This window comes from Tamandua tetradactyla, chromosome Y, assembly GCF_023851605.1.
Source record: "Tamandua tetradactyla isolate mTamTet1 chromosome Y, mTamTet1.pri, whole genome shotgun sequence".
Classification (NCBI taxonomy): Eukaryota; Metazoa; Chordata; class Mammalia; order Pilosa; family Myrmecophagidae; genus Tamandua; species Tamandua tetradactyla.
The window spans coordinates 3,694,496-3,717,915 of record NC_135354.1 but is presented as its reverse complement, the minus strand read 5'-3'; the positions used below and the strand labels follow the sequence as shown (position 1 = coordinate 3,717,915).

General features: G+C 36.9%; 1 pseudogene; it reads left to right on the top strand.

Annotated features, from left to right (window-relative positions):
* LOC143672483 (structural maintenance of chromosomes protein 6-like) overlaps positions 1–23,420 on the top strand; it is a 74,553-nt pseudogene that overhangs the window by 12,580 nt on the left and 38,553 nt on the right.

The following is a 23,420-nucleotide window of genomic DNA, read 5'->3' as shown; positions in this document are numbered from 1 at the left end:
AGGAGGAGAATTTAAAATATTTGAAAATTCTTGCAGTTGTACTGTACCTTTATGTGATTTAGATTTGCCTCATGTTTCAGCTCAGCAGATATCTCAATAACTTTAAGGAATAGAGGAGATGATGTATATAGAGCAAATGTGTATGGCGGCTCTATAATTGTGCAGCAGCTCATGAGCATGGACAGAAGTCAGTCTTACAAACTGAAAAGTGAATCAGGTTTGTTCATTTCTTTTTATGTCATATGAAGTATTAGTAAATACCTTATACGAAAGAGTATGTGATTGTGCTGGTTCAGTGAAAGAGCTCTTTTTACCCATCTCTTGAAACTGCCTTCTTTCTTGTGAGAGGATTGGTTGTATGCACACATACATGGAAACATACCCCTGCACACATATGTTATGAAGAGTTGTTTTACCAGCAAGACATGATAGTAACAAAACCATCATTAGCAAAATTTAGGTAAACTTGAAACAGGTTATGTACCATTTTGTTCTCACTTGCTAGCCGTCTTTCTCCTTCTATAATTTCTATAGCATGTGGAAAGAGATGTTTAGCAAAAGGTGGGAAAAGTCCATAAAGGATGGACATAAAGGTGAGTATTAAGAGTTGTGAGAGAAGAGGTGGGCAAAGAGCTAAATGAAGTGTTTGATGTGGGAGGGAAAGAAGCACTACCGCTGCTCCTGTGTGTCTGCTCTGCTCTGTGCACTTCCATCATCTTTAGGATGTTTCTCCAGTTCAGATTTATGTACATTCTGTGGTACCTTTCTTGATGATATGATGAAAATATTTTTTCTGTATCATTTTCTGTATCATTGCCCTAGAAACAGTTTGGTGATTTGATTGTTTCTCCAAACTAGGGGCTGTGGTTTCTACAAGGAAAGAAGAGCTAATTGCAATTCTTGATCATTTTAACATACAGGTAATTGCTTAATTTATTAAGCAATAACATACAGGTAATTGCTAGATTAATTCATGCAACTGGTTATTTTTTGTGATTTTTTTAGTCCTTTTTGTTAAAGATGCTTTGGCAAAGCTATTAGGGTACTTGTAGTCCTAAAACACTAATATGTCGTCTAATCCACATCCTTTATTTGGAAGTGAGAAGCTGAGAGAGAAGAGAAGTTTTATTTTTAGGTGATTTTTTAGCTGGTTATGGTAGGATCTGTTTCATTCTAGGAGTCTTTCCAGTGCACCATACTGTCTTCCAGGGTTGAGGACACAAGACTAGTTACCAAGGAGAGAGAATGGTCAGAGTCTGGGTCTCTTTCCAGTTTGGTTTAAAACAAGGCTGTCCAATACAACTTTTGGGGTTGGTCAAAATGCTCTTATCTGTGCTGTTCAGTGGCATAGCCACTAGGCACGGGTAGCCATTGGACTAGTGTAACCAAGGAATTGAATTTATTTAATTTTAGTTAGTGCAAATTAAAAATAGCTCCATGTGGCTATTGGCCCTCATATGGGATTGCATAGGTTCAGGAAAATAATTATTAAATTCTGATGAAAAGTTGACAATGCAAATAAATTTCAGTTTGGAATACAGGACAATAGAATTGAATTTGTTAAGCAAAATCAGGAAAATCAAAAGTTAGAGTTTATGGATTGTAAAGTTTTAAGGAGAATCTTGAAGGGCTTCCAGTACAGTTTTATAACTTTGTAGAATGCTTACCTTATGCATGTTTACCCTGTGGAGACTCTGTACAGGCATTGCTTCAGCTTGTGATTGAATGTATAGCGGTAGGGAAATCACCTCTGCTTATGAACACATATATTTACTAGAAAGTTTTCATTGTGCAGAAAGTAGAATAAAGCCTGTTTCTCTAAGCTCCCAGTTCCTTAGGGAATGAAAAACATGTTTACTATCTTTGAAGTAGTTGAAGGTTGTCATCATAAGCCCTTCAGTCCTTGTTTATGGTTAATGGAAGGTCTGGTGCTCTGCTGTCCAGTACGGTGGCCACTCACCACATGCAGATGCTGCAATTTGTGTAGTCCAAATGGAGATGGATTCTAGGTTTACAATATAGGCTGGATTTTGAAGATTTAGTAAGAAAGAATGACTGAATTTTCTGTGTTGATTACATCTAAAAATGATAGTATTTTGGATATATTAGATTAAAATACATTATTAAATTAATTTTACCCATTTTTATGTTTTCAGCCTGGTTACTAAAACATTTAAAATTATATGTGGCTGGCATTATACAACTAACTCCTAAACATTGCAACTTTCCCCATCGCAGCCTCAATATTGCAGGTTGGCACAAGAAATCAAATGAGAATTTTGGGGGAGTTTTGTGGAAGCTGCTATTAGGCATTAATGAGTTGACAGTAAAGCACATCATGAAAAAAGAGAAGGAAGTCTGTGAAGTTGTTGCTGCAGATACACCAACAACTGCAGAGCCTTTGCATAAACCACAAGGTCTGCATCTTGTAGAAGGTGCAACATTCTTTTGGGTGCAGGATTGTCATAAAAAAGACATCCCAGTAGACTCTGACATCATATGAGAAAAGACTAAGTCCTTATATGATTCCCTAAAGGAAAATAGATTTTTGAGCCTGGAAAGTCTGGTTTGAAGATTTTAAAAAGTGCTGTTCTAGTTTACTAGCTGCTGGAATGCAACATACCAGAAACATACCAGCTTTTAAAGGGGGGAATTTACTGAATTCCTAGTTTATAATTCTAAGACTTGATAATGTCCACTTTAAAGCAAGGCTATAGAAATGTGCAAATTAAGGAACCAACAAGACGTTACCTTCACTCAACAAAGGCCAATGAATTGAGGATTTCTCTTTCAACTGGAAAAACACATGGTAAACCTGGGGGCATCTGCTAGCTTCCTCCCTGGGCTTCTTGCATCATGAAGCTCCCCCAGGGATGTTTTTCTTCTTCCTCTCCAAAGGTCTCTGCTTGTGTGGGCACTTTTGGTTGTTTTGGCTCTGCTTCCGGTGGTTCTTAAGATTTTTTCCAAAAATGTGCCCTCTTAAAAAATTCCAGCAAAATAATCAAGATCCACTGGAAGGGGTGGAGTCAAATCTCCTTCTAATCAAGGTTAATACCCACCATTGGGTTAGCCACATCTCTGTGGAGAGAGTCTAACCAAGTCTCCAGCCTATGGCTGGATAGGGATTAAAAGAAATGGCTGCCTCCACAACACTGGGTGAAGATTAAAGCCTGGTTTTTGTAGGTACATAAACAAACGAGTACAAATATGTAACATAAAAGTAACAAGAGAGGCAGTATCTGCTATCAAGAAAAGCAGCAAGACCTAGAGTCGTTGGTCCTGGGAATAGCATTTCAGAAGCAATCAAAGGGGTATAGAAAAAACATTGTCAGCTTTGATGAAGCTGTTAATCAAAAATTGGTGGCCAAATATCATTAAAGCTGGTTCATTTGTTCTTTTAAAAAGTTAAATGCAGTGTGAAATTGAGATATATGACGTGTTAAAAATTACAACGGTCTGTTTTACCTATATAATAAAAATATGATGTCAAATGGAGAGACTATATACATCAATGCTTTTCCTTATCTTGGATGAATTGACCCAACATTTTACTTAGAATTTTTTTACCATTGTCCTACTGACAGATTACACAATCTGTATTTTACATAATCTATAATCAACAAACAAGACTATTTTTTTAGAATATAAAGTGCTTTACTGAAGATGTAATTGAGTGGTGACCATGAATCATTTTTGAAACAAGTTGTATTTTTTTAACTTTTTAATCTGTATTTTGTTAGTTTTAACTTAAGTCAAAGCAGATTAAGTTAATTGATGGCTTATTTAAAGTGATCCCCCTTCAAAAGAAAAGACTCCAATATTTCCATTTGTTTCACAATATTCTTATGAAGAAATGTAGGCAAATGAGAAATCTGGAGAATCACTATAAGAAAAACAAGCAATGCTTGTCAACATAATTCTGATTAGAAGTAACTCTAATTAGTTGGGCTTTTGGTGAGTATTTGGAGAAGGCACCTGACCTCAGTGCTCAAACATTTTCGTACTCTGTTGTCCTTCAGCCCGAGTACTATAATGATATAGAGCATGTGGTAGAAATGAAAAATTTTCTAATGAAATACTTCTGAAGAGGGTTCTTGTGCCACTGTTCTCATGTAATACAGGATATTTGTTTTAACTACAGTATTTACTTCTTTTACTAACATGAATTTTGAGACATTTCTCTACATTAAAAATTGCTACCATTTTCTTTTGTATATTCAGCATAACGTTATAACTTGATGGCACCATAGGTCAATTATGATCTATGTTTCAGTTCATTTATTTTTCAATCATTAAAGTGTAGTGTTAAAAAGTAATCTTTGTTTTGTTTTCTTGTTTCAGGTAAATAATCCTGTCTCTGTTCTAATGCAACAGATGAGCAAGCAGTTCTTGCAGTCTAAAAATGAGGGTGACAAATATAAAGTAAGGGGCACCTAGATATAAACCCACAAAAAAGAAAAACATGTATAGATTAAGTGTAAATATTAAACATTATTCTTGCTAACATAGTATGTATGGAAAGTTTTTTTTAAGCTACCTATTTAAAATAATGGAGAAGGACCAAAGTAAGAAATTGTTAAGATGGGAGTGTAATTTTCCTGGTAAAGCCTTATTTTCACTTTCTGGCTTTTAATCTTGAAAGAATGGATTTTTTTTTAATCTTTAAGGAAATTGAAGGGAGCAGTTGGTCATAAGTATGTAATTTTAAAATCTTAAATTATTTAAAACTTAAAAAGTTTATAATATTTGACTATTGTTGAAATTTATCACATAAATGAGTTCTGGTATTTCCTATTCTAAAAACAATTTGAGATGGGCTAAGATCAAAGATACTGAGGTTTGTGTTTGTCATTTCCATATAAAGAATGGGAGAATCAGTGAAAATAAGCTTTCAAGATGTGATTATTATCACACTAAAATGGATTTTTAAGTGTTTGCAAGTAACTTGTAGATGTGAACATAGCAAGTTAGGTAAGTTAGTTTTAGAACTGAAATAATGCACATATTCTTTTGTGCTTATGTGTAGTTGTTTACATTATGCTTTAAATGTCATTTTACTTAAATCAGTCTAAAACAGTTTTGGAGACCAATCCTGTTTTTTTCCATAGCTTTCTGAAAGTTTACCAACTCCTAATAGCATACTTTTTTTTACTATACAGTTCTTTATGAAAGCAACTCAACTTGAACAGATGAAGGAAGATTATTCATACATAATGGGAACAAAGGAAAGGACAAAGGAGCAGATAAATCAGGGAGAAGAGGTTTGTAAACCATTAATGTATAAATCTTTTGGGGACCAACCAAATTCTAGTTACCTTAAGTAAAATAGAATTGTAAAATGACAAACACATACACCCACAAAACATTTTTCTCGCACTCTATGAAGTGTAGGAAATGGTTTTGATATTCATGGTATTTATTAAGCTTTACTTTTTTGTTTCATGATAATGGATATATGTACATCTTACTCCTTCTGTTAGACTACAAATTTCTGGAGAACAGAATAGGATCTTAAATACTTACCGTTTGATATTTGACTAATTGATTCCACAATAAGGTATCATTAATTCCCACTATAAGTAGTTTAAAATCTGTAGCATTTCTTTTGCTGAGATATAAACAAAAGCCTTAAACTGAAAGTGGACATGATAATGCATTCATACTTGCAACCAATAGAGGACTCTTTCAGTACACTAATGTTAATATCCTTCAAGCAACTGATAACTTGGTAGTAACTGTACTGTAATCACCTTGGCAACCATGCGGATTTGCATGACTTTTAAATCATTCAAGCCAATCGTGACTTAAATTTGTTTTTACATCTGCTATGTTTTATTCTTATACTTTCTTCCTCAGATTCCTGAAGATCCAGCCTTTTGTCTAGCTGAGCATTCCATACATTAAGACCCACCAATTTTGTCATGATTTCATGTCTTATTAATTTGTTATTTAGTTAGTTTTTATATCACCAGGGAAGCTTTCAATATGTCCTTTTTGGATAGAAGTATATTAATGATTGACCCAATCATGTTTACTAATGTTATGTTGATCTTTTTGCTTCAAGTTTTTAATGAATGCATGTTGTAAAATTAGATCTGTAGTTGTGTAGTTTATCAAGTGAAAATCAAAAAGCAGCAAGTATGAGTGTATTTGCTTTGTTCTCTGCATTTTCCTTTTCAACCTGGGGTATGTGGTGGAGTACAAGGAGGTACTGTAGATCGCAGAATTAATTCTACACACATTCTTGGAGTTTCAGTGTTATTGGGGAAAGGAAATATTTGCCTGTTTAAGCAGTCAAGTATATAATAATGTAGCATGTCAAGTATATAATAAATGTAGCATGTGCTACATTTATTTTAAAAATAATAAACCAGAACTTTAAAGAAATGTGTTTGTTACAGACAAGTGAGGGTTAAACACCCCCCTTCTTCCATGATCTACTTTGTCCTCAGTGAAAAGTATTTTGATTGTGAGGTTTTAAACACTTCCGTTTGTGTTGGCAGAGTTTTTAATGCATAATATGCACTTAATGAAAACTTTTATTTTAATTAAATGCCCTATATTCTCAAATTAAATTCAGGATTTGGATCATTAAGTCTTCAGAGATAGTATGGGAAAGCTAGAAAATAGAAATTATTCAACCAATAAATAGTAAGTTCTTACCATGTCTTTAGCATTGTGCTTTGGCCATGAGCATATAGTATCAAATAAATATCAAGATTCTTGGAGGTAGTCCTAACTGTCCAGTAGGAAACATAGATGTTAAATAATTTGTGTGTGGTCAATACAGTAAAAGAACTGCAGACAGCACCTAATAGTCCACTAAAAGTGGGAAGTGGGGATGTGCAGAGTTGTTCAGGAAGTGGTGTCTCAGGTGAGAATTGAAGGATGAATAATTCCAGGGAAAGGATGGTGAGTATAAAGAAGGGTGTTCTTAGTGATAGCATGGTTGAAGTCTCAGGGACAAGAGATAGCACAGTGTTCTTAAAAACTGAAAGAATTCTGTGTGTAGTTTATAATGAAGACACGAATGAGAGCTAAGAGGTCAGATTGTGAAGGGCCTTGTAGAGAGCAGAAGAGGGCTATTGAAGTGGGTGGCTCGACTGGGTGCATCTTCTCCCCATATTACTCTGCTGAAGAAGTTACTGTAAGGACAACAGAGTTGTACAGAGACCAGTAAGGAAGGACTGGTCCAAAGAGATGATGTTCCCTTAAAAGTTAGTGTTGGGTCAGCAGTATGAGGTGGAGCTTTGAAGTTATCTGGACAGGTGTTGTATGAGAGATGGAGGAGTGAAGGTGAGACGGGGAGGTTTCAAGGTGAGGGAATGACCTCCAGGTTAATGACCTGAGCAGTCATTAAGTTTACTGAGATGGGAGACTTGGAAAGAAGAGGTAGTTTTTCTTTTAGATATTTTTGTTTGTTTGTTTTGACAAATGGTGGAGGCCATTTTGAACACATTAATTTTGAGGAACTTATAAAGCATGTAAGTTTTAAGTGGGAAGTTAGATATGAACTCCAAATACAGAAATGAACTCTGTAATATTCTGTATTTGAATATTACAATATTCAGAGTTTTACAAGTAAAAACTCTGCCTTTATTGAAAAAAATATTATAAACCATCAGTATATGTTGGTTTCTAAGTCACAGGGTTAAAGAAGTCACCTCAGAGGAGAGAAAAAGTGGGCCTAAGACCGAGTCGTGTGAGAGATGTTCATAGAGACGAAGGGAGGAGCAGGTTTGAAAAGTGGGTATGGCTGTCAAGAATAGTGAGAAGACAAACACAAGGACTTGGTGACAGCAGTCTGCCTTGATGATGATGGCAAGACTAGCTTTAGTAATGGTGAAAGCAGAAACCAAATTTGTAAGGCTAAAATTGTGAGGAAATAAAAGAGCTAGAGATAATTTTCAAGAAACTTGGATGGAAGGGGAAAAAGAATTTTAGACAAGGAAGTGGCATTAAAGAATGATTGGTGCTGATTTTGTTTGTCAGTGGGAAAGAGAAGCAAGTAGAGATTTAAACCCGATAACACAAAAGAGTCTGAAAAGGAAGAAGTGGAACATAAAGATTAAAAGACAGATTAGGTAGGGAGTGGGAGTTGTATGTAATGTAATGAGGCCTCCTTCTGTCGCAAGTAGAGATCACTGCCTTAGCTTTGTATGTAAGGTTTTTGAAAGTTGGAATGAGTTCCTGTTTGATGGCTTCTGAATTCTAAGGTAGGAGGCAGGAGACATGAGTGAGAGAAGGAGAATGCTGAGTCTATGAGGTTTGAAGAGTGAAAATGCATTGAAATAATCCTGGCAAACAGGAAAGTGAATTGGATAGGGCAACATGGTAAGATCTGTAGTGTTAAGGCCCTAGTAGAAAATAGTGCAAATGAAGAAGAGAGGGTGCCTAGCCAGGTATATAGAATATGGACTCTGAAATACTTCAGAGGCTGTTCTGATGTCATTTATTTCTCTGGTAATTTTGTTTATTATTAAGAGAGAATTTAGATGAGCAAAATGTCAATTTCTTTGATTTTGGGGAATAAATTCCTTTTGATACTTCTATTATCTTTGAAATGGGATAGTTGACCAATCTATCAGATAAAGCATCAAGACAGAAAATTAAAAGTTTTGGAATTTGTCTGTACTTGTGTGGTCTTGAGCATTTTATTCCTTTGCTCTTCATCTGAAGAATATTTGGCTTTGTATAGTTCTCATATCTGTGTCTTCTAATACATCTCTGTTGTCAGTTCACCATTCTGGTCCCAAAATATTTTTTACCTTACAATATTGTATTGAGTTCTTACTGAAATCCTTTCCCTTTAATTTTCCCAATCTTCCCTGTCTTGCAAGTATTTCTGGAGTGGTCTAACGTGTAGATTTGTTGTATCCTTTCTTCTTATTGGCCAGATGATGTAATCATAAGGGCTTCACTTCAGAATTCAAGCCTTTCTACCCTTCACCTCATCTCCTGCCACCTTTTCAGCAAGTGCTCCAGTAGAACATTTAAGTCTTAAAGTGGGTGTTCGTGACTTTGTACGTGCCTTCAGGCTGCCTCTGTTGATCTACCTCATTGGCGTAAATTCACCTTTCAATTCGTGGGTCATGTGCTCCTTCCCTTTGCAGGCATACCCAGTTTTCTGGTAGACCTAGGGGTTCCTTCCCTGTACCAAATTAACAGTTTATGTGTCAGTTTCCCTGCCAGATTGTGTGTCTCTCTTTAATCCTGTAATTTGAAGACAATTTTTATTCTTTGTATCCTGAGAAAACAGCACATTTCTTATGTTTTGACATTTTATATAATTTTACTTACCTCATGCCTTGGGTTTATTTAGTCAAAGTGAAATTAATGTATTAGTGGAATGTAGACCATATATATAACTATTTTTAAAATTTTTCTCTGTTTATTGAAGAAAGATAAAATATGCTCCAGCAAGTTATTCTTTTCTTAAAGTTCAGGCTTAATGAAGCAGAAAAAAAGTACAAGGATATTCAAGATAAAGTTGGAAAAATTGTCAAGAGACAAAAGCACGAGCACCAGAATGTATGGTATTAAAAGCAGATGTTATTGAAAAGAAAAGAGCCTACAATGAAGCTGAGGTGAGAGAAATTTTCAAACCCAGCATATGTAAAACTGCATATCAAATATAAATACTGTGCACTTATTTATGAGTAGAGGTTTTGTAATTGGGTTGAAATATGTTCCTTTCAGACTTAAAAAAATGTAATGACATATGTAGTAACCTGTATGTATTGTATTTAGAAAATATTGTTTGTGTTTATTTAGCATCCGATTTAAAGATTTGGCAGAAGTGACTTGAATAGGACATTTGTTTCCTCATTTTTTTAAAGCATGTCTAATTTCTTGTTAGGTTTTATATAACCGTTCACTAAATGAATATAAAGCATTAAAGAAAGATGATGAACAGCTTTGTAAAAGGGTTGAAGAACTAAAAAAAGATGGGATAGTTACTTTGTAATTTTCCTGATTACCTCATTTTGTAATAAAGTAATCAAGGCAAAATAGATAATTATATGTTTTGTATTGCTAAAGGAATTTTCTCACATTGGTTTGTATGTTTTTTTTTAATTTTTTTATTAATCAAAAAAAAGAGAAATGAACACAACATTTAGAAATCATTCCATTCTACACATGCACTCATAATTCTTAGTTTCATCACATAGATGTACGATCATCATTTCTTAGTACATTTGCATCGATTTAGGAAAAGAACTAGCAAAACAGCAGAAAAAGATATAGAATGTTAATATAGAGAAGAGAATTAAAATAATAATACTAATAAAAATATATATATATATATATAAAGGGAAAAGTAAAAAAACAAAAACAAAAGATACAAACACACAAACAAACAAAAAACCATATTTCAGGTGCAACTTCATTCAGTGTTCCCACCTAGTTACATTACACTTAGGTATTATTGTGCTGTCCATTTTTGAGTTTTTGTATCTAGTCCTGTTGCACAGCCTGTATCCCTTCAGCTCCAATTACCCATTATCTTACCCTGTTTCTAACTCCTGCTGGTCTCTGTTACCAATGATATATTCCAAGCTGATTCTCGAATGTCAGTTCACATCAGTGGGACCTTACAGTTTTGTCCTTTAGTTTTGGGCTAGACTCACTCAGCATAATGTTCTCTAGGTCCATCCATGTTATTACATGCTTCATAAGTTTAGTCTGTCTTAAAGCTGCATAATATTCCATCATAGGTATATGCCACAGTTTGTTTAGCCACTCGTCTGTTGATGGACATTTTGGCTGTTTCCATCTCTTTGCAATTGTAGATAATGCTGCTATAAACACTGGTGTGCAAATGTCCATCTGTGTCTTTGCCCTTAAGTCCTTTGAGTAGATACCTAGCAGTGGTATTGCTGGGTCATAATCCATTCTGCCATTCTATGTCTTTTGATTGGGAAATTCAGTCCATCAACTTTTAGTGTTTTTACTGTTTGGATAATATTTTCCTCTACCATTTTGCCTTTTGTATTATATATATCATATCTGATTTTCCTTCTTTCTACACTTTACTCCATACCTCTCTCTTCTGTCTTTTCGTATCTGACTCTAGTGCTCCCTTTAGTATTTCTTGCAGAGCTGGTCTCTTGGTCACAAATTCTCTCAGTGACTTTTTGTCTATAAATGTTTTAATTTCTCCCTTACTTTTGAAGGACAATTTTGCTGGATATAGGAGTCTTGGTTGGCAGTTTTTCTCTTTTAGTAATTTAAATATATCATCCCACTGTCTTCTAGCTTCCATGGTTTCTGCTGAGAAATCTACACATAGTCTTATTGGGTTTCCCTTGTATGTGATGGATTGTTTTTCTCTTGCTGCTTTCAAGATCCTCTCTTTCTCTTTGACCTCTGACATTGTAACTAGTAAGTGTCTTGGAGAAGGCCTATTGGGTCTATTCTCTTTGGGGTGTGTTGCACTTCTTGGATCTGTAAATTTAGGTCTTTCATAAGAGTTGGGAAATTTTCAGTGATAATTTCTTCCATTAGTTTTTCTCCTCCTTTTCCCTTCTCTTCTCCTTCTGGGACACCCACAACACGTATATTTGTGCGCTTCATATTGTCATTCAGTTCCCTGATCCCCTGCTCAAGTTTTTCCATTCTTTTCCCTATGTTTCTGTTTCTTTTTGGAATTCAGATGTTCCATCCTCCAGTTCACTAAGTGTAGCTTCTGTCTCTTTAGATCTACCATTGTAGGTATCCATTGTTTTTTCCATTTTTTCTTCTTTGTCCTTCACTCCCATAAGTTCTGTGATTAGTTTTTTCAGATTTTCTATTTCTTCTTTTTGTTCAGCCCATGTCTTCTTCATGTCCTCCCTCAATTTATTGATTTGGTTTTTGAAGAGTTTTTCCATTTCTGTTCGTATATTCAGCATTAGTTGTCTCAGCTCCTGTATCTCATTTGAACTATTGGTTTGTTCCTTTGACTGGGCCATATCTTCAATTTTCCGAGCGTCATCCATTATTTTCTGCTGGTGTCTGGGCATTTGATCAGATTTCCCTGGGTGTGGGACCCGGCTGGTTGAAAGGTTTTTCTGTGAAATCTCTGGGCTCTGTTTTTCTTTTCCTGCCCAGTAGGTGGCGCTCGTGGCACTCGTCTGTCTGTGGGTCCCACCAGTAAAAGATGCTGTGGCTCCTTTAACTTGCCATTCTGAATCTCGCAGTCAGCCCGGGAAACCGCGCGTGGAGCGGGGGTCGCTGGCTGCCGCGGTTTGGGGGAGTGCCGGTCCAAATTGCCCAGCTGGCCCAAGACGCCAAGCATGACGGGAGGGCCCCGCTATCCAACGTTCCCAGTCGGATTGGGAAGGCATGTGTGTGGAGGGGACCCCGGTCGCCAGCCGCCCCGGCCAGGAAAACGCGCGCCCCTTGGGTATCTCACCGCAGCGGATTCTCCCTGCCCATTCAGCCATTCCAGAATGGGGTACGCTGTCTTTTTGGTCTCTGTCGTGACTCTGGGAGCTGTTTCATATTGTTTCTGTTTCTTTAGTTGCTTTTCTGGAGGTGGAACTAAGACCCGCGCGTCTTACTAAGCCACCATCTTCTCCGGAAGTCCACCAGATGAAATTTTAATAGTGAATTCAACCTAGAATCACAGACAAGATTTGACAAGAAGACAAATGCAACTCATTCTAGGTATATTTAGTAAGGGAGCTGCATTTATGAAAATTTTCCAGATTTGTATAGGGTCAGCTTTGGAACAATAATAACTCAGGGCTTTATTCCCTTTATTCAAACTGATGAGAGGAGCACTTCATCTTTGTGATATTCTTTCCAAAACCCCATAACTCCTGTAATCATAGCAGAAATCCACACTCAGGGTGTTGAGATCCAAGGCGAGCCCCAGAGCACTGCTCACCAACTCTGCCATCTTCTCTCCACCACCCTCCCTCCGGCTCGGCTCCCAGCATGAGGGCAGCAGCGGCAACAAAAAACAGAACAGTTTGTATGTGTTTTTAAAATGTTAGGCTTTTCACTTAAAGTTTCCACTTTGTATGATTTTGTAATAGTACCGATCAGTCATTGGAACCTGAACGTTTGGAAAGGCAAAAAAAAATATGCTGGTTAAAAGAGAGAATAAAGGCCCTACAGGATCGGGAAAATTCAGTTAATCAAGAGATTGAACAGTTTCAACAGCCATAGAAAAGGACAAAGGAGAACATAACAGAATTAAGTAAGTTAGAATTAAGTAATCCTTAGAATGATTTTTTAAAATTACTTGACTCTCATATAGTTTTGCTTTTTGTATGGAGAAAACAGAGCGTTTCTTGTACATAAGGAATCTTTTAAAAAGATTATTGCTCTAAGACTTTGCTTAGACTGTTAGAATTAGACACTGTCTGAGATTGCTAGTCTATCACTATTGCATCACTTTTTTGTTTGTTTTTGCATAGTCAGGCACCGGGAATCAAACCCAGGTCTTCAGCATGGCAGGTGACAACTCTGCCTGCTGAGCCACCATGGTCTGCCCTGCATCACATTTTTTATGCCAAATTTTGAGGACTTCTAATAATTCTCTGGAAACACAGTTATTATCAAATAAAGATTTCTGCTTAAAATTTTTGGAGTAGCTGTGTCATTGTTGCCATCCAAGCATTATGGGCAAGAAGTGAATATTTTTTTATAACTATGATGTTTCTATTTTGTTTTTAGAAGAGAAGAATTAGATGTGAAGCATACACTGAATTACAATCAGAGGCAACTGAAAGAATTGAAAGATAGTAAACTGATCGACTAAAAAGATTTGGCCCTCACGTTCCAGCTCTTCTGGAAGCAATAGATGATGCTTATAGATGAGGACATTTTACCTACAAACCTGAAGGCCCTTTAGGTATTTGTTACTATTTAATGAAAACATAATAAATATTAGAAATATGCTTTCATTTTTAGAAAGGGGTCTGTTGCTCTCATTTTAAAACTTTATTAACAAAGAGCTGTCTAGTTGTATGTGGACTTTAATTATACCTATATTAAGAAACAATGGTAAAATCACTTTAATCTTTGTAGCTTTGCTTTTATGTATAAAATAGTCAAAATAATGAGAAGTTAAGAAAAGGAAAAATAACTACGGAGTTTTGAATAATGTGGTTCTGATTCTCCTCCTGAATGAGTGAATAAACTAACTAATTCAAATTGGTTCATTCACTTATTCATTAGAATACCCCAGGGACTCATTAGAAAACCCCAGGGACCTCAGGATGTAGTTGAAAAAACACTCACCTGGGTTTTGTGTAATTTTAATTCAAATTTCTTTTCTGTTTGGGTTGGACAAAGAATTTCTGAGTCTCTCTTTCAACTGTAAATTCCTGTGGTTATATTATTATCCCATATATACACATGATATATAGTTTTTTAATTTCATCAAGATGTTCTCCTGGGGAGTTATCTCTTTTTTTTTAACTTCTTTTATTAATTAAAAAAATTAAAGAAAAATTAAGAGATCATTCCATTCTACATATGCAATCGATAATTCTTAGTATCATCACATAGTTGCATATTCATCATTTCTTAGAAATTTGCATCAATTTAGAAAAAGAAGTAAAAAGACAACAGAAAAAGAAATAAAATGATAACAGAGAAAAAAAAGATTATACATACTCCTTACCCCTTGCTTTCATTTACCACTAGCATTTCAAACTAAATTAATTTTAACATTTGTTCCCCCTATTATTTATTTTTATTCCATATGTTCTACTCTTTTGCTGATATAGTAGCTAAAAGGAGCATCAGACACAAGGTTTTCACATTTGCAGAGTCTCATTGTGAAAGCTATATCATTGTTCAATCATCATCAAGAAACATGGCTACTGGAACACAGCTCTACATTTTCAGGCAGTTCCCTCCAGCCTCTCCACTACATCTTGAACAACAAGGTGATATCTACTTAAAGCATAAGAATAACCTCCAGGATAACCTCTCAACTCTGTTTGGAATCTCTCAGCCATTGACACTTAGTCTCATTTCACTCTTCCCCCTTTGATCGAGAAGGTTCTCTCAATCCCTTGATGTTAATTCTCAGCTCATTCTAGGGCTTTTTCTCAGTCCCTTGATGCTGAGTCTCAGCTCATTCCAGGATCTCTGTCCCACGTTGCCAGGAAGGTCCACACCCCTGGGAGTCATGTCCCCTGCAGAGAGGGGAAGGGTGGTGAGACTGCTCGTTGTGTTGGCTGGAGAGAGAGGCCACATCTGAGCAACAAAAGAGGCTCTCTTGGGGGTGACTCTTAAGCCTAAATTTTAAGTAGACTTGACCTATCCTTTGTGGGGTTAAGTTTCATATGAACAAACCCCAAGCCTGGGGGCTCAGCCTATAGCTTTGGTTGTCTACACTGCTTGTGAGAATATCAAGAATTCAACTTGGGGAAGCTGAATTTCTCCCCACTCTCACCATTCCCCGGAGGGGGCTTGCAAATACTTTTCCAGTCACTGATCAAATCACTCTGGGATTCATCGGGGCATCACTCTGGACAAACCAACAAAATCTCATATGCTACCTGAGATTCCAAGTACTTATGACATTCACTCAAACTATCTACATGAGTGATATTAGGAAATGCTGTAGTCAGAATATAAATTTTGTAACAAATAAATATTTTTTGCTTTAGTCTCACACATAAGGTGACATTTTAAAGTATTAATTATCATCTATTTTCAACACCCTGCAATAATGACATTCCTTTGTTCTTCCTCAGGCAAAAACATTTCTTAAATTTGTACATTGTACATTTCACTATTATTATACACTCTAGGCATTCCTAGATTATACCATCTTGATCTTTACCATCTTTCTTTCTGATTTCATTTATGTCCCCAGTCCTCCTCCCTCTATCATTCTCACATGCAGGTTCATTCAGTGTTTTAACATAATTACATTACTGTTAGGTAGTATTGTGCTGTCCATATCTGAGATTTTATATTCAGTCCTGTTGCACAATCTGTACCCCTTCAGCTCCAATCACCCAACATCTCACCCTATTTCTATCTCCTGATGGTCTCTGTTACCAAGGAAATATTCTAAGTTTATTCACTAATATCAGTTCATGTCAGTGAGACCATACAGTATTTGTCCTTTTGTTTCTGGCTAATCACACTCAGCATAATGTCCTTAAGTTCCATTCATGTTGTTACATACTTCATAACTTTATTCTGTCTTACAGTTGCATAATATTCCATGTTATGTAAATGTCATAGTTTGTTTAGTCAACTATTTGTTGATGGACATTTTGGCTGTTTCCATCACTTGGTAATTGTTAATAATGCTGCTATAAACATGTAAATGTCCATTTGTGTCCTTGGCCTCGTGACCTTTGAGTAGAGACAGCATATACATGGGTCCTGTTTTTTAAACCATTCTGCCAGACTATGTCTTTTGATTGAAGAGTTTAATCCATTAACATTCAGTGTTATTACTGCATGGGTAGTACTTTCTTCTACTTTTTTGCCTTCTGGATTTTATATGTCATATCTAATTTTCCTTCCTTTTACCTTTACTCATAGTCTTCCTTTCTACACTCTTCTCCACACCTCTCTCTTCTGTCTTCGTATCTGTCTCTAGTGTTCCCTTTAGTATTTCTTGCAGAGCTGGTCTCTTGGTCACAAATTCTCTCAGTGATTTTTGTCTGAAAATGTTTTCATTTCTCCCTCATTTTTGAAGGACAGTTTTACTGGATATAGAATTCTTGGTTGGCAGTTTTTCTCTTTTAATAATTTAAATATATTATCCCACTGTCTTCTCGCCTCCATGGTTTCTGCTGAGAGATCTGCACATAGTCTTATTGGGCTTCCCTTGTATGTGATGGATTGTTTTTCTCTTGCTGCTTTCAAGATCCTCTCTTTCTCTTTGACCTCTGACATTCTGATTATTAAATGTCTTGGAGTATGTCTATTTGGATCTGTTCTCTTTGGGGTATGCTGTACTTCTTGGATCTGTAATTTTAAGTCTTTTGTAAGAGTTGGGAAATTTTCAGTGATAATTTCCTCCATTTGTTTTTCTCCTCCTTTTCCATTCTCTTCTCCTTCTGGGACACCCACAACACGTATATTCATGCGCTTCATATTGTCTTTCAATTCCCTGAGTCCCTGCGCATATTTTTCCGTTTTTTTTTCCTATAGTTTCTATTTCTTGTTGGATTTCAGATGTTCTGTCCTCTGGTTCATTAATCCTATGTTCTGCCTCTCGAAATCTACCATTGTAGGTTTCCATTGTTTTTTTCATCTCTTCTACTGTGTCTTTCATTCCCATAAGTTTGTGATTTGTTTTTTCAGACTTTCAGTTTCTTCTTTTTGTTCCTTCCTTGTCTTTTTTATATCCTCCCTCAATTCATTGATTTGGTTTTTGATGAGGTTCTCCATGTCTGTTCATATATTCTGAATCAGTTGTTTCAGCTCCTGTATGTCATTTGAATTGTTGGTTTGTTCCTTTGACTGGGCCATATCTTCAATTTCCTTAGTGTGATTTGTTATTTTTTGCTGGCATCTAGGCATTAATTACCTTAATTAGTTTATTCTGGAGATTGCTTTCACTTCTTTTATCTAGGGTTTTCTTGCTGGATGAATTTGTTGTCTATGTGTTCTTTGACATTCCGTTCAGCTTTATCTGGACATTTAGCTTAGGTTTTGTTTAACAGAGGAGAAATTTTCAGTTCTTGTTTTCTTGTTTCTTGCCCTGCTTGTGTGGTACTTCCCCCCACACACACACTTAGGAAGGTCTGCTTAGATATTATAGACCCCAGCCAGATTTTCACAGACCAAACTGGCCTCCTATCAGGAGGAAAGAGTCACCTGCATCGGTTTTCCTTGAGCATGAGACCCAGCAGGTTGAAAGACTTTCCTGTGAAGTCTCTGGACTCTGTTTTTCTTATCCTGCCCAGTATGTGGTGCTTGTCTGACTGCAGGTCCCACCAGCATATGATGATGCAGTACCTCTACCTTTGGCTGGGGGTTTTTTCGAGACAGAGGAGAGGTTGTAGGCTGGTTTTAATGGCTTCAAATTACCAAGCACTGGTGTCTGAATTCCTTGATGGAGGGATTCCACCTGGGTGGGCCTTCACCCCTCCCCTGGGGAAGGCAGAGGCTCCAGATAAGCCCTCAAAAGAGCTCACTTCTGCCTATGCCTGGGGTAGTTGCAGCCTGAAAAGTCCTGCTGCTGTATCCAGAGGCAGTCAAGCCTTTGTAGATACACAGTCACAAAAACCTGTTTCCTTCTTTTTTTTCCCCTTTTTCTGTCAGTCCTGCCCCCTTGGTGCCAGGGTAAAAATGAGCAACCTCCATTTTGATCAGGTTCACCTAAGCTGGGGGCCTATTTTTAGCAGTCAGAATTTTTTAATTAGTTCCACAATTGGCGTTTGATTGTGCCCAGTCACTGCTGCTGGTAAAGTCCTTTCCTTTCCCCTCTGGGAAGCAGCCTGTGGGGGAGGGGCCCTGGCCACCACAGCTTTGGGAACTCATGGTTTTGGGGGGTGTTCACAGCCGGTCCAGCTGGTCCAGACTGGGGTACGCTGTGTGCCTGGTCACTGACGTGGCCCCAGGAGCTGTTCTGTACTGTTTCTGGTTATTTAGCAGTTGTTCTGGAGGATGAACTAAAACGTGCACATTGTTAAGCCGCAATCTTGACTGGAGTTATCTCTTAATTCTATACATTAAGTTAACATGATGCTATAAATAAAAGCATTTTGTTAGTAAAGTATTATATTTAAGTATATACTAATGTTTCTTCATTTAAATGAGATATACATATATATTAGGATCTATTTCAATGAATAAGTTTCTTTTATCCCCTCCGAAATCTAAAATCCCAATATTAATTAGCTTTACAGAAAATAGTAATGAATCTGCTTTATTTTTAGAACACTGTTGAGAGGCTGGAGTAGAATGAGCTTGCACAAAAAAGCCCACTGTTGATTGATGTTAGAAGTGGAGAATTATTTTTCCTGTAGGCTTTGGTGGGTTTTCTCCCCAGTATATGGAGTAGCTGTGTTGGAATTTCCCCTTGAGTTAAAATAAGATCTGTAATGTCTCTGAAAACTGCTTTATTTGAAAATTTTTGAAGTCATTCATGAACGAGTAATCAGAATTACATTAATATTTCAGCATGAATATTTATGAGCTTTTACATACCTTACTTTCACTTAGGAGCTTGCATTCGTCTTTGGGACCCTGAGCTTGCTTTGGCTATCGAATCTTGCTTAAAAGGACTTCTGCAAGCCTGTTGTTGCCATAATCATGCTGACGAAAGAGTACTTTAGGCACTGATGAAAAGTTTTATTCACCAGGGACTTCTCGGCCACAGATAATTGTTTCTGAGTTTCAGAGTGATATGTATGATGTAAGACAGAGGTAATGCACCAGTAATTTAATACTGTTTCTGCTTTTCTCAGTCATGTAGAAAGCCAGATGAAATTAAAACATTTTTAATGTTGATCATATCCATACTAATTTCATCAAATCACTTTAATTTTAGTGGGTGCTAGCTCTTGGCATTTGAGATACATAAATAAGAGATAATCCCTGAGTTTGAAGTATTTATGGTTTATTGTGGGAGAAAATACAGATTAACAGATACATTATGGCATGGAAATTAGGCTGATAATTATAATCATACTGGTCATTAAAATTATACTGAAGGGTTTGATGTTCACCGAGCCAAATTCAGATGAAGGCTCCAGGGAAGGGCACTGTTACTCATTACCTGGATATAGCCTATCCACAGATAGACTCTCAAAATATTTCACAGGATCCATAAACAGGAGGTATAATTTCTTTAATGACCTAGCCAACCTTTTCAAGGCTGCACTGGCTTCTTTCATAGTTTTGTTTATTGATAAGTCTAATTATCCCTCATATCTGTGTCCCTCATATCAGAGTAACTTTGCTTGCAAACATAACTAATTGCCTATTTCAATTTTCTTGGCTACTCAAGCAAATAACATGCAATGAATTGTCTTAAACAGTGGGAATTTATTAGCCCGTGGTCTTGAGGCTAGGAAGAGTTTAAGTCAGGGTGTCAGCAAGGCGATAGTTTCTTCCTGAAGACTACTTTTCTGGGGCTGGCTACTGGTGGCCCTTGGTCCTGGGCTCCTCTGCCACATGGCGGTGGATATGGCGGCCTCTACTCGTCTTGCCATTCTCTTCTGCTTCCACTGATCTTCAGCTCTTGTTTACCTTGGCTTTCTCTCTTATCTGTTTGAATTTCAATCTGCATATAAAAGACTCCAGTAATAGGATCAAGACCCATCCTGATTGGGTTGGGGCAGGCCTTACTGAAATGTCCTCATAGAAAGGCTCTACTTACGGTTGGTTCACAACCACAGGGATGCGTTCAGTCAAACAGCTTGTTTTTCTGAGGTATATTGCTCCAATCTGCCACACTGTCTCTGATTTATCCTTTGACACATTGCTTTAATTGATCCAGTTTTGAAGACACAGATTCAATTCAGATGAGGGAGTAATTAATGCTTTGTAGATAGTTCAGGGATGAATTCTGAGAAAAGATGATAAATGATCAGTGTTTTAATTGAAGCATTGTCAACTGATGGAAGGAGTTTGTGGTCTTCCAGGCAAATGGAATGTTATATGCAAAAAGCATAAAAGGTGTAAGTGGGGCAAGAGCATATATGCAGCATAGTGAGGTGTGGAATTTAGTTCTTCCTCCACGACAGCTAGTAAATAGCAAAGAACTGTATGGACCAACTGTTTGGGGGACATCAGTGACCACACATACGTCGTATACCAGTCTGGAACAGGGGGAACAGCCGCAGTCCCACACAGAACTGTAAGTCTACCAGACTGTGGAAGCTGGCTTCCCTCACCCATGACCATGTGGCAGGATGATTCCCCAGAGAAGCACACACTACCAGGAGCAAGGAAGATAGCTCAGTCAAGCTCCAGTTGTGGAATTAACAAATTTAGACTGTTGAAAGCAAGCCATGAGCCCACATAAACTTGGAGTAAACACTGTAGAAACCAGGAATTTTCATCCCAGCAGAGAGGGGTGTTTCTGTTGGAAAATTTTAAAAAGCAACATAGGCTTTTTGAATTGGATGAGCACAAACTACTGAAAAAGGTCTGGGCCTCAAGAAAAGGAGGCGCATACAGCCATTTATCAACTCTGATTGGCAAACCCAGAGGCTGGCATCAGGTCCTGAAAAGGCTTATTTTCTGTCAGTGGGACTGACAGAAAACAAAAATAAACTGAAGCAGAATAAAATGAAGATGGGGGGTTTTAGAGTTGGTCAAGCTTAGATTATTGGGAACTTGTGGACTGAGGACAGATTCTGAAAAGGGTTATCTTTCATTTCACTTTAAACTTTTATTTTTTTAATTTCTAATTTTTTCATTCTTTTATTTTACTCCCAAGTAGATCATTAGAGAAAGTCCCAGGCATTCTCATTAGTCAGTGGGACCCAGGCAAGAGTGGAGTTAAGATAGGTCTGAGAGAAACTGAGTCAAGTGAGACAGATAATCCCCTAAAGGTTGTATCTTCTCCAAGATAAGGGGTGGTGGGGCTCAGCTCAAGTGGTAGCCCTTCTTCTATGAGTTCAGGCCCCAGAGGCTAGAAAACAAGCAACCTAAGTTGGCCTTCTTCCTCTTCCTCTGAAGAGAATTAAAGCTTTCATACCACTTTATGGTGGTGAGAAGCTGTGGGCAGATGAGTGCTTCCTGCTGGGGAGGATAGGTAAGGCACAGAGTTTAGAAGTTTCATAGAAAAGTCTGATAACCTGCTGGTGCACACCTCAGAGAAAATTGATACTGATTACACCTTCCTTCTAAGATGTGGGCCCATCTGGTCTGGGAAAATTGAATTGAAGACAATCATATCTGAGGAGACCTTACTCAAAAAAAAGTTCCATGGCAAGAAACAGGACTTGAAACAACTAATTAAGGATGTTTGAATAGACATGCAAAATCATATTAAAAATATCACTGAATTGTGGAAAGATATGGCCAAAAAAATACAGGCTGTTAAGAAAGAACTCAAAAGTTTGAAAAAATGAATGGCAGAGCTTATGGGAATGAGAGGCACAATAGAAGAGATTTTAAAAAACACAATGGAGACCTATGATAGCAGATTTGAAGAGGCAGAAAAAGAACCAGTGAACTAGAGGGCAGGACATCTGAAATCCTACACATAAAAGAACAGATAGAGAAAAGTGGAAAAGTATGAGCAGCTCCTCAGGGAATTGAATGACAACATGAAGTGCATGAGTACACATGTTATGGGTTTCCCAGTAGAAGAGAAGGGAAAAGGTTCAGAAAAACTAATGGAAGAAATAATCTCTACAATTTCCCATCATTTACTAAAGACATAAAGTTATAATGTACCCCAAACAAAATAGACCCAAGAACACTTACTCTGAGACAGTTACTAATCAGATTATCAGATATCAAAGACAAATAGAGAATTCTGAAAGGAGCAAGATAAAAGCAACCCAATACATAAAAGGGAAGCTTGATTAAGACCTTGTGCAGATTCCTCAGCAGAGCTCATGGAAGTGAGAAGTCAGTAATATTGTATATTTAATATTCTGAAATAGAAAAGCTGCCAACCAAAAATTCCATACCCAGAAGAACTGTCCTTCAAAAATGATGGTGTGTTTAAAATGTTTTCCTCTGTAAGGCAGTTTTGGAATATGAGATTTGCTCTACAAGAAATACTAAAGGCAGCATTATAGACCAGTAGAAAAAGACAGGGGAGAGAGATCTGTAAAAGAGCATGGAAATGAAGACTATTAAGGGTAAAAAGAGAAGAAAAACAGTACAACTTACAAAATCCAGATAACAAAATGGTAGAAAAAAATACTGCCTTTAAAGTAACAACATTAAATGTTAATGGATTAAACTCCCCAATCAAAAGACATAGACTGACAGAATGGATTTAAAAACAGGACCCATCTATATGCTCTCTACAGCCAACTGACTTTAGACCCAAGGACTAAAATCTATTGAAAGTGAAAGGCTGGAAAAAGATAGTTCACACAAACAACAACCAGAAAAGAAGGACAATGATACTAATATCAGAAAAATTAGACTTCAAATATAAGGCAGTTAAAGAAACAAGCGCTCAATGTATCAATAAAAGGAGCAATTCATCAAGAAGACATAATAATCATAAATATTTATGTTCTAAACCAGTGTGTCCCAAAATATGTGAGACAGACACTGACAATGCTGAAGGGAGAAATAATCACTTCAATAATATTTGATACCTTAATACACTGCTCTCATCAATGGATAAAACATGTTGACAGAGGATAAATAAATAAACAGATTGTGAATAATGCAATAAATGAGCTAGACATAACAGATTATTTCTAGAACATTCCACCCTACAACAGCAAGATACACAGTTCTCTCAGGTGCTCATGGATCATTTTCCAGGATAGACCATATGTTGGGTCACAGAGCAAATC